Here is a 12616-nt window from a genome sequence, read left to right as displayed (position 1 = left end):
GAGAAACAAAAAGGCGGTCGCACACAATATTTCACGAATGATTTATGTGACGCGTATGCTATTGTATAGTTGCGAGACAAAAACTTGCGCGTTCAATTCGTAAAACATGCGTCAACGATGCTGCATCGTATTATTGTGTGTTAGTTTCCGTTATCGCAGGACGGATGCGGCCGCTTTGCGAAGAAGGCGACACGCTATCGCGGGTATAATTTATAGGTGCAAAACTTGCGCGAAACACATCCATACGCAGAAACAAATGAGCGATCGCGGATTCGGCGTCACATTTGACGCTGACGCGAGTTTGAGTCACTAGCTGCTCTAAAACAAACCGCGAAATAGCTCTCGGTGCAAATTCATCTGATCTTCTCCACCTGTCCTGTCTTTCTTTCTTTCTTTATTTTGTGCGTGTACGTGTGTTGGCGTCCAGAAAACCGCTCCGATCGATGCGAGGTGCGACCGACTTTGCGATCGAGGCCTGCGGCGAGTGCGATTTCTTCCGCCGGCGATCAAAATTATTATTATTATTATTATTATTATTATTATTATTATTATTATTATTATGTTGTTGTTGTTGTTGTTGCTGTTGTTGTTGTTGTTGTTGTTGTTGTAAATGAAGTTGCGGCTGCAATTTGTCACTCGGCTTTTACGACGCTCCATCTCCAATGCGAGCAACCGTCGCGGAGTAGACGTAACTTCGCTTTCCCCGCGCATCGAACGGCACTTATCTTACGTTCTCACCTCTCAGCTTCGTACTAACGGAATGGAAATCGGTAAAACGAGCCTTGTGATGCAATCTTCGATCGTGATACGATTCATTAGTACGCAACAGCAGCGCCCGTGGCGACGTTGCGTCGCGCAGGGCGCAGCGCAGCATCGCCCGCTTCTGCTTTCTACATGCATCTGGTGAACGAGGCGATCAACTGTTCTATAGGACGTTCTCGTAGCGCCTCTCACCAAGGAGTACAAAATTTTTGAGCTCGTCTTCTAAGTGCTACAGACGAAATAAAAAAAAAAGAACGTGCAGTACGCGCAAGGAACAATTAACTAGGTGCTTTGCATTCGATAGCTACGCAGGCAGCTATATAGGAAGTTGGACTCCGTAAAATTCGATTCCACGCCTCAGGAGCGTGGTGCCTTAGGTGGCGCCATGCTTCTTTCAAATCGCAGCACATGAGGCCTATAAGAGTGCACAAGTGTTGTTTTTTAAAACAACAGTGTCCAACTTGCACAACACTGAAATTAGAGCGCGCGGCAAAGCTGCTGCATGCAACAACCATCCGTCCCGACCTCCATATAGGTGTTCATTAAGCCGAAGACGTTCGCAGCACATGAGGCATATAAAAGTGCAAGAGTGTTGTTTTCTAAAACAACAGTGTCCAACTTGCACAACACTGAAATCAGAGCGCGCGGCAGAGCTGCTGCATGCAACAACCACCTGTCCCGACCTCCAAATAGATGTTCATTAAGCCGAAGACGTTCGTTAAAATGACATTTCTATAAAGCTGTTAGTGGCATGCGCATGCACGTGTGGGTGTGTTCGTGCCTGCATTGCCTGCGTGTCTGTCTACCTCCGTGCTTGCGAGTTTATGCGTGAGCACCATTTGTTGCGCACGGCGCGAGTGCATGACATGCGTGCGTCACTTTTAATAGCGGCGGCTCTGTGCGAGATTCCGCCGACAACCCTTGGCTGTGCGCCCACGGAGGTTCTTGTCTTGTGTCGCGGGGAACCTGGGCGTTTTTTAATAGCACCACTTGCGCATACATAACGTGGCGCGCCCTTAATTACGGTTTTGCGGTTCCCCTCCCATGGTATACGCCCAACCGTTTCTTCCAGCGTCCTCACGGCTTCGCTTCTCTAGTTTTTTTTTTTTTTTCGGGACAATCGACGACTTAGAGAACACTTAGAGAACTCAAGACGCGGTTCACTTTCCATTAGTATTGCAAGAAATTGTCGCCTGAGGTAGTTGATAAACAGGTTTCACAAGGAGCTTCTGCACGTTACCGCTGCAGCAAAGAATATCGGAGTATATATTGGTCCCTATAGCGAGTTGAAGAGCAACTATGCATTTTCACCATGACCAAAACCAACTTAGACCGCGAGATCAGAAGACGTGAAGGTGAGGTTCTGCTATAGTAGTGGGGTTGACGAGAGGTACGCCCCTACCCTAATGTTCCCCTGAAATTCGTCGAAAAAGAAAAAAAAAGGAACAAGGAAACAACGCAATAGGATTCGCCTCAAGGCTCAATTCAATTCAATTCAACTCAATTGCAATGGGAAAACGGCGAGTACTGCTAGCAGCACGGAGACGACAGCGGCGGTGCGCATATGCTTTGAACGTGCTGAGACCGAATTGATTCGGTCGACGCATTCGTCAGCAGCATTACCAAATTATAATTAACAGGGTTGTAATTTTCACATATTTTTTACTACCTTTCACGAATGTCCTATCATGGAAATTGCACCTTGGGTTGCGTTATCGAAGCAAAGTGTTTTGTTTGCAACACGACATTTCAAGTGTTGTTTGCGAACGATTGCGTGGAGTGCATCTAAACTTCACTATGCATTTGTAAACCGTTTTACTTGCAAGTTTGGAGCCATGTATAAAAATTTCTAAGTCAACGCTCACGTGGCTGAAAAAGAATATAATAACTTCTTCGCGATTCACTACGCGCATTGGTGACTCCGTGTGAATCAGACCTCTCCCCAATGTCTCCACCGCTGCGAGACGGCTGCGTTAAGAAGGATCCGCGTGAATGCAGCACTGACACCAGCTGCAACGTGTCTATGGGTTCCGCACCAACGGGCAGCGACTTGTTGCTTCTGCCCTCGCCCAGCACCGTCTGTTGTGGAGACGTGCCGGACTGAGCTAACCAAGGCGCCACTGCATGTCGAAAGTGGGGCCCCGCCAAAGCCGCCCATTGGACTAAACAGCCATGGATCCGTGGCCGACACCACAGACCTCTCCTGGGCTTCATTGAAAAGTACGAACTATATATAGACGTCCTAGGTATGCTTGAGTTTTACGCGAAATACATTTCGTGAAAAGAGGCAGGAAAGAAGAAGTCAGTAAAGACCAAGACGTTTCACTGTCTTCTTTCTGTCCCTTCTCATGAGATGAAAAGGGACAGAAAGAAGAAGGCAATCACGTATACCTAGGAAATCTAAGCACCAACTTGCCCGAGAAGTCCTTTGATACATGCACAGTAAGGAGCAAAATCCTAAAGACCGTGTCACCAGTAAAGAAAGAAATAGAAAAGAAGTTAATTTTAGCCCAGCCGTGGCAATCCAGAATTGTCTCTCTGCATTACATATTGGTCTCGTCAATAGGCGTGCTTGACTTCAACCTGCATACCTAGATTGCGATATAAAAAGAAAATTCTGCGGAAAGTAGTCAATCGTTCTATCCGGCAAAAATGGAACAAGTGAAAGGCAGCGGACGAACTACCGCATTCTCCATGCGGCCTGTGACAGTTTCCAGCTCTTCTCGGCGAGCATGATAGGGTGTCGGCCTAAATTATCCCCGCAGTACATCCTCTGGCAAATTCAAAAAGACAAATACGGCAGCCACCTTTGCGACGAGGACCATACTCGGCATTGACATTCACGAAGCCTTCGATAACGTTTCCCACAGGGCTATGCTCAAAAACCTTTCTAGGATGAACGTTTGCAATAGAACCTATAGGTACGTTTGTACCTTCCTCAAGAGGTTCACCGTTACTCTACAAATGGGGGAGTTCGAAAGCGACGCCAAAGAACTAGGAACGCGGGGGGAAGGCCACAAGGCGCCGTGCTTTCCCCGTTTCTTTTCAGTGTCACTATATGAGAGATCTATCCGCCCGTATTCAAACGATCCCCCACATCAAATACGCAATATACGCCGACGATGTCACTGTGTGGACCTGCATTGGGTCGGACGGTGAAATCACTGAGTTTCACGGCGGGTATTATCCCAGGGCACGCACGCCAAAACGGCTTATATATATAACCTGCTCGCCGAGAAAGTCCGAGTGGCTCATCATTCGAAATAAAAGAAAATCGGGCTCAGACTCCGATATGCCTTCTCACATTCACGCACCAATAGGCGGGAACCCGGTCCCGCCAGTGCCCAAAATTCGTATACTCGGACTGTGGGCGCAACAGAACATGCACAATCACGAAGTTATTAGTCGACTTCAGACGACAGCCAGGCAGCTAAATAAGCGCATCAGAAGGGTGTCAAGTATTTATTTATTTTTTATTTTATTTATTTACAGCATACTGCAGGCCGTGTGGCCCAAGCAGGAGGGGCATGGTAACAAATAAAAGTACATGTATAAAAGGCAGAATTGCAAAAATATGAAATTCAAGAAATGAAACAATATAACACGAAACTGCAATGTTAGTTAGGAAATACTAATATGAGTTTGAATTGATTCAGGTGAGTTCAGATGATGGAAAGGGATGAGGTTCCATTCTTCTATGGTTCGAGGAAAGAATGAAAATTTAAAGAGGTTTGTCCTGGCAAAGTAAGGGGAGAGAGCGAGGGGGTGGGAATGACGGGCTTTCCTGGACGCGGAAAATGCTATGTATGGACTAGGATCTAAAGAAAATTTACGGTTTATCAAGGAGTAAAGGCGGCATGGAGTAAAAAGGCGGCATGGCGTAAAAAGGCGGCATGGTGTAAAAAAAAAGAAAAGAAGAAGCACATCAGCTAATACAGGCCTTCCTAATCAGCCGGATAGCTTAGGTGTGTCCATATCTGCATCTCAGGAAAGCTGACCTGGACAAGATCAACAGCCTTATCCACACAGTCTATAAACAGGCCCTCGGACTGCCAAAATAGACCAACAGCGATCGGCTGCTAGCCCTTGGCATTCACAATGTGGCATCGGAAATTATTGAAGCACTGAAATGGTCACAGATGATCAGACTATCTGGAACTGGCACAGGACAAGAAATACACTGCACCCTAGGGCACAATTCCGTTTTAGACATCCCCGTCGCTGCCGAATTCCTAATAACGCCCGCGCCAAAATTACTACTACCCCTCTCCCCAGAAACATGGGAAAAGACAACACGGATCGATGTAAAGCCAGGGAGGACGCGCTCTGGCAAGTTCTTAAAAAGAAACCGGCCATCTACGTGGACGCCGCTTGCGCGGGCAACGGCCGTTGCACAATCGCTGCCGTTGATGGCTGCGGTCGGACCATTAGCTCCGCCACGGTCAACACGTCCTCCATTGTGGAGGCGGAAGAGGCCGCAATTGCCATGGGCGCGTCCCTTCCTGATGTTACATTCGTTGCGTCAGACTCTAAATCGGCCATAAGGAGCTACTCTATGGGGGCTATCGGCTCCATTGCCAGCAGGCTTTTCAAACCCCAGGACACTGTCCATTTAATGCGGGTGCCAGCTCATGCCAGCGACCAGGGTAACGAAGCAGCTCACCTAGCCGCCCGAGCAGCAGATAAACGGCAGGTGGGATCACTCGACCCAGATTGTCGGCTTGAACCCATCCTCACCAATAATGACTTCACGCAATTCTACAAGGATTCCCGTAGAGCGGATCCGTTCCCGAGCGCGATTCTCTCCTTGGAGCAGGCCAGGACTCTACGGCGGGTACAGACTGGATCCGTGCTGAGTCCCAAAAGGTTGGCTGAAATTTCCAACCAAGAGTTCAAACTTATCTGCAGACTAAGATCACATACCTTGGGGGTGCCCATCCAAGCCCCCACCAAGGACGATTCTTCGGCAAGCCCCCACGCTCGAGGCTTGGAAGTGTGCGATCAGGACGGATGACCCAGAATGCCAAGTCATGCTGGCAGAGTGGGCTAACCGGGTCGCGGCCACGCAGCCTCCTGCTCAGGCCACGCAGCCTCCTGCAGCCTCCAGCTGCTTTGTCAGAGTCTCAACTACTAATTTATGCCTCCAAAAAAGTTTACTTCTCTCTCTTTCTCCTGTGAGAGTTCAACAAGAGACCTGCGTTTCCTCCAAAAATTGTACAGAAAAAAAAAAAAAAAGACAGCGCTTACTGCTGCTTTTCTAACCCATGCTTTAACTTAGAAGAAAGATCACGTTTTATGGCGTGGATCGTTCAATGTAACAACAATCCATACGGCTACTTGCACGGTTATCCAAGAAAAAAGGCAAAGTTGCCTCCGCCTGCGCCCCTCGCAACGAGTGGTGCTCAAAATATGGCGTCTACGACGTTACGTGCTCGATTCCAGTGTCAAATACGCAGCAAAGCATGACCTTGGAGATTAGGTTTCATTGCTAAATGAGGGGCGCGATGCTGCAAACACAAAGACGGGTGCGTACGAAGGTACTTTCGCTTTCTTTTTCACAAGCTAAGCAACAAACCATGCCAAGTGGTATAGAAAAAAATCAGGTAAAAAAAAAGAGACGTTGTTGCGATATTTGAGCAAGAACAATAACCTCAGTCAGTACAAAATCTTGCCTAAAGAAAGAAAAAGAAACTTGTTATGTGTAAAAAACAAGTGGCTGTGTACACAAGCGTTTGACCACGAGCACCGAAAGCCCGATCGCAGCTCTTTACACTGTACCGTATAGCAACGCAGGTGCTAAGCTGTGAGGCGTAACTAGCGGGTACTTCACGCTATGCCAGTGTGTCAACATATACACGCTCCTGCTCTGCGCTCGCGCATGAGACCAGAGGAGGCGCGGCGCGGAACAGCGCTTATCGAAAGCTGCAGTGCTTCCGACTAGCGCTGCCGGATGAGCCGCACGAGAAGCGTCGCCGCTTCCCGCCGGTAGCCATTGAGCGTGCGCTGTGTACCGTGAACGCGCGCTTATAATCCGCAGCCTTCACGTCCTGGCATTGCACCTGCGTGCGCGCCGCTGCCATCAAACGCACTTGCGAGGAACGTTTACCGCAAAATGCCACGCGAACGTCGCAGCTGAATAAATGCGAGGGGTTATTTTGGGCCGGAAGCAGTAGGAGGAAGGAAAGAAAGAAAGAAGCATTTGTATGTAATTATGTGGTGTCCACATCGCACCGGCCAACAACGGCTCTCCTTAGAGCAATAGAAAAAAACTCAGTGCCTTCCACTATGTGAAGAAGGATGACCAGCAAAGCTGTGTATGTGGGCCCCTTAATGGCAAACTGCACCTCTTCCGCGGGTCGGCCCGCCATTGCGCTATCTTTGGTATTTTATTGTACACGCGGACACGATAGTGGGGAAAGTAGCCCTTATCAACTTCGTTGTAAAAAAATAAGAAGAGGAGAGATCTCCAAGGACATGCTTTTGCGCACTGCAAAGGCCGGAAGAACATTATACCACCATGTTTAGAACACCACTTATATGAAAGATTAACATGTGAAATTTGGTGGGTACTCCCCGGCGCACTCACTACATAAACAGATAAGAACCGAGAGCGTGTGGGGCTGCTGCGTCACTTGCAAAGTTATGCCGAAATTAGCACTTACTTCACGTAACTTTGTCCGCAATTGCCTTTCTTCTGTAGTGAGCGAATTATATTGCGAAGGTTCGTATCCCACCTGCGCCCAGTTGTTTCTTCCTCGACCTTCGTTTCCATTTATTTATAATTTCTTTCATTAAATTGAGAACTACAAGTAATATCTCCTATGCTGTCCTTGGTGTCATTATTTGCTGGATTTTTATAATATTAAGAACAAAAATCGGGCCCCTCGGTATCCTTTCTTCTCGTTCATTACATAGCGAAGGTGTCGAATCTGGCAGCTTTGGTGCCTAAAACAGTATGTGCGGTTTTATTGACCAGTTGCCTACACCCAGAAAGTTCACGTAGACGTGATGACTGCAGCAGAAAGGATGTTCCACATCCACTGCCAAGGTTTGTGACTGCTGGCGCTGGATAACACTCCCAGGGTCAGTTCTACTAGATAAACATAAATACCTCAGGAAGTGAATGAGAAAACGGCGCCGCGGTAGCTTACTTGGGAAGAGCATCGCACGTGTAATGCGAAGACGTGGGTTCGTATCCCACCTGCGGCCAGTTGTTTTTTTCATCCACTTTCATTTCCATTTATTTATCATTTCTGTTTTTCAATGAACAACTACAAGTAATTTCCCCTATGTTGTTCTTGGTGCCATTGTTTGCTGACACCTTATCGTATGATTATATATAGCGGCAGTGTAGAGATATGTGCCATCAAACTTGCCGTGAAAATGCAATCTTGTTCCGCTTAATTTTTCTTAACCAAACACTCTTTTATGCACCGAAACATAAAAGTAAGTGGAACGCCCATGCATTGCGTTCCACACTTCAGGAGATAATGTCTCGCAACTGGTATCATCCTGGAATTTCAAGTAGATACGTCTTGCAAGCTCACTGCCTACAATTCGTAAACTGCAGTATGTACTGTAGGGCAATTAATTATGAAGCCAGTCAGTTATTTTTACAGATGATTTGTATGGGCTTCGATTTCTCGTGCTAATAATGTTCCCTTCGCCTCTTCGAATAATCCAGCTCAATGACAAGAATTACGCTATCCGCCCCAGGCGAGTTTTAGATATTCCATAAAAATTAAGAATGATCACCCTGTATAAATGCCTGGATCAGCGCTGAAGGTTTAGGCACATGGTGTAACATTAAGGAGCTGCCTCGTAAATTTGAACGGATACTAAAGATAAAATTAAGTTGAGATGTATTAGTGAATTACGCTTCTGCAATACAAAAGAAGAAGAATGCCACTGATACCGTGAGAGCAGCCTTGGTAAAACACAAAATATACACGAAAAACGGAGCGAAACGCCCCCTTGAAGTTCACGGAGCAGTTCGCTTTAACGTCATAGATTTCGACGGCGTATGCTAGTTAATTATTTATCGGTAAAGATGGGCTACATTGTATTCTAAGAGAACCATGGACTTAACTTCGCAAGATGCAAGAATACTTGTTGAGCTCCGACAGCCAAAATACGAGAAAGTAATTAGAAATCCGCCACATCACAATGACGAACCGGCGCTGGCGTTTCGGCATGAAAAAAACAAATGAAAAAAAATAAGGACATTTTCACGTTCATTCTATTGAAAGTGTCAAAGTTACCAATGTTGCGAACATCACCACTACTGCGAAATTAGCGAAAATATAGTTTTGAAAGAATACATTATTAGTCCAAAAATACCTGGTGTTTCTCTGCAGGATTCATTTAATGCAGGTTTCAGAGGCCGCACAGAGTCGCGCAGATGCATAAAGCAGTCATTACACACACTATTGCACTGCATCGCGCTTTAGCGAACGCGTCAGTGCAAAAATGTTCTTTGGGCGCTTTACAAAATTTGGAACATGTCCGATCAAAGCAAGCACATTATTTTACGTGATCGGTGCCTACGTGTTTTTCGTACCTTAGGACCCAAAGTCTTGGCTGAACGGACGGCCGAGGAAGAGACGGGCTTCATTTTCCGATCGGCCGCACTCGAGGCTACGTAGACAGCCTCAGGGGAGCGTCAGACCGGGATTCCGCCGGGGGGTCGCGGTCATAGTACATCGGCACAGAACGCACGCCAGCATTTACGACCGCGCTATAACAACGTAACAAACAGTGTTTAATGGTTGCGCACGCTGTGCGCACACTTGTAAACACGCAGCGGATAGCCGACGACGCGGCGAGCCATGCATACTACGCGTGGTTCAAGCAGGGACCACCAGGCGGCGACTCAAGGAAGTGTTACCTAGGTAGGACATTAGGCAGTATAACAGCAAGAGCTTGGTGGCGCAACCCACCGCCCCGTTCCAAAGGGGACGCTCATAGCATCCATCGGATACCTAGGTTACCTAGATAGGACATTAGGATACCTAGGTAGGACATTACCTAGGATACCTATGTAGGACATTAAGCAGCATAATAGCAAGGGCTTGGTGGCGCAACCCACCACCCCGTTCTAAACGGGACGCTCATAACATGCATCCATCCATCCATCCATCCGATCATGGAGTGTGTTCGATAAAGTGTTCCGGCCGCCACCTGTCTCTTGTTCGTTTACTGTACCCGGGGAGCCTTACACACGACCCACTGTCGAGCGCTGTGGGGCGTAAGCATGCGTACTAAGCATCCTTACGTTTTAACGTTACACTGGCGTTAAACAGCTTGTTATCGTGGCCTCAATGGAGTTAACGGTTGCAATGCGGGATAAAAGGCGGAGTGATACGAAATGCGATAGGCCAGAAGCGGATGTGAAACGCGCGAAACGAGCAGCGGGGAAACTCTCTACAAACGTCCTCGTAGTGGCAGATGCAGAGTTCGCACGTCGTTCTTTTTTAGAGTAAAGACGCACGCTATAGTCACGCAGGTTATGAGTGCAAAAGACACAGTCTCGCTAACGAATCCCGGATAGACTTGCCTGTGCGGCACGGTTCTAGCATATGCTACTCCAGATGGGACTGACGAGAAACGAAATGACACGGTCGTCACACACGCACACGCACACGCACACGCACACACACACACACTGTTACGTTTCGCCTACAACGCGCGGTAATGCCGGCGCGGATGCAACGGACGCCGGGGCTTTGTTCAAAGCGGCGGACATTTTGGCCCGTCCGACGCCGCCGCGACGCCTACCCGCCAAGCGTGTCCAGGCGTGTTTCAGTGCCACGTGTCTTCGTGTGTGCGTGTGTGTGTGTGTGCCCTCGCTTGTCAAAGCGCGGCAGCCGGGGAGCGGAGTTCCCCGAAGGAGGGGCCTGGAGGTCTCTCGGCTCAACCGCTCGCGCCGTCGTGGGCCCCTGCTGCGCCGTCCCGTGACCTTCATCCCGTGACCTTCCCTCCTTCCCTTTTGGACCGCGACGCCGAGGGTATAAGAGCAGCTGCCCCCGGACGCCAGAGCAGAGGCTCCGATTTGTACTGTTGAGTTACGTGCTCTCCCGTCTCTCCACTTCGGTCGACCTGACCGGCCGCTCTTTTGCTATGTTAGAATAAACAAGTTGTTTTGTTACCAGTCTTCTCATGCTTTGCCGGGACCTTCGGATGCTTCCTGTGCCCCAGGCCGCCAGGCCAACGCTACCCTTGGGGCTTGCGACCCATTGGCAATAACGGGCGTCAGCACCGAGACCCCAACAACTCGTGCCAGCGGTACGATTACAACATCTGGTTGCCAGCGGTGAGATCGCGACAACGGAGGCCAGCAGCGAAGAGATGCGGTTGAATGTATGCTGAGCAGCACAACGACCATCCGGGAGCAGTGCAACGAGCCCTGTGTGATGACTGGTTGCCTGCAGCGGAACGACTGCGCTGAAGTCTTGGCTGCGAGGTTTGGTGAGTGCGGGACTTTCTTCTTCTGAGTTTTGCCAGGCTTTTGTTAGTGTTAGAAACAGAGCTGGTAATTGGGGTTGTCGTTGCTGCCGGGTTAGTTTGCGGCAAGACAATAGTAGGCAGTAGAGAAAGCAGCATTCAGAGCAGCCATGGATTTGAAGTCGTTGCGCAAACCGATATTGCTGGAGCTTGCAAGAGAGTTGGGTCTGGATGTCTCAGACAAACTCAGAAAACCAGAACTGCTAAGGGCTATTCTTGAGTTAGAAGCTGAGGATGACGAGCTGTCGGATTGCCTTGAGACCATTGAGGAGCGGGCAAAAAGACATGAGCGCGAACTTATAGAACAGAAAGAAAAAGAAGAGCGTGAACACGCTTTGGAATTGAAGCGTCTCGAGATAGAGATGGAACGCGCTCGTAATGGAAGTCAGGCACACGGTGCAGGAGAACGAGTATTGTTCAAAATGACTAACCTGATGCGGCCGTTTAAGCTTGGAGAGGACATTGGTTTGTTCCTGGTTAACTTTGAGCGAACGTGCGAGAAGCAGGGGTTCTCTCGGGAAACGTGGCCACAGCGCTTGCTCACTTTGCTACCCGGCGAGGCGGCCGACGTAGTCGCTCGCTTGGAGAGAGAGGAGGCAGAGGATTTCGACAAAGTGAAATCGAGTCTGCTAAAAAAGTACCGGCTGTCAGCGGAGGCGTTCCGTCGGAAGTTCCGGGAAAATGAGAAAGGCAGAAGTGAGTCGTATACAGAGTTTGCCTACAGGCTAATGTCAAACATGCAGGAGTGGCTCAAAGAAGAGAAAGCGTTTGGTGACCACGAGAAAGTTCTGCAGTGTTTCGGGCTAGAACAGTTTTATAGTCGGTTACCTGAGAACGTGCGGTACTGGGTCTTGGATAGGCCAGACGTTAGTACGGTGGCTAGAGCCGCTGAGTTAGCCGAGGAGTTTGTGACGCGTCGGGCTCGTGGAGCTAAGGACGGTCAAAAGGGTGAATTTGGCTCCAAGTTTGAGAGGCCAAAGTTCACGCCCATGAGAGCAAAGGGGGACACACGTAGTGCGGATGCGAGTGAAAGCAGTCCGACCGAACGTAAGGAGACAGCGGCAGCCGAAGCCGAACGCAGAAAGCGGTTCGAGGCGAGGCAAGCGCGCCTGTGTTATACGTGCCAGAAGCCGGGTCACTTTTCGGCGCAGTGTCCAGAAACAAAACCAAAAGTCGTGTTTTTTTCATTAGGCAGCACTGACGAGAACATGAAGCTTCTCGAGCCTTACATGCGAGATCTCCTCGTGAACGGGAAAGAGTGCCGAGTGCTTCGCGATTCCGCAGCTACAATGGATGTAGTTCACCCCTCTTACGTAGAACCCGATATGTTCACGGGCGAGTGCGCATGGAT

At 48.8% G+C, this 12616-nt stretch overlaps 1 protein-coding gene and 1 non-coding gene across 2 annotated transcripts in view; one reads left to right on the top strand and one right to left on the bottom strand.

Annotated features, from left to right (window-relative positions):
- LOC126536932 (P protein-like) overlaps nt 1-12616 on the bottom strand; it is a 359119-nt gene that overhangs the window by 142341 nt on the left and 204162 nt on the right. The gene's annotated exons all lie outside the window — the stretch shown is intronic.
- On the top strand, nt 7899-7971 carry TRNAT-UGU (transfer RNA threonine (anticodon UGU)). The gene has a single exon. It is a non-coding gene; the product is annotated as a tRNA-Thr (tRNA).

Source organism: Dermacentor andersoni, chromosome 4 (assembly GCF_023375885.2).
Source record: "Dermacentor andersoni chromosome 4, qqDerAnde1_hic_scaffold, whole genome shotgun sequence".
NCBI lineage: Eukaryota > Metazoa > Arthropoda > Arachnida > Ixodida > Ixodidae > Dermacentor > Dermacentor andersoni.
The sequence above is the reverse complement of the archived record's forward strand: the minus strand, read 5'-3'. Positions and strand labels throughout refer to the sequence as shown.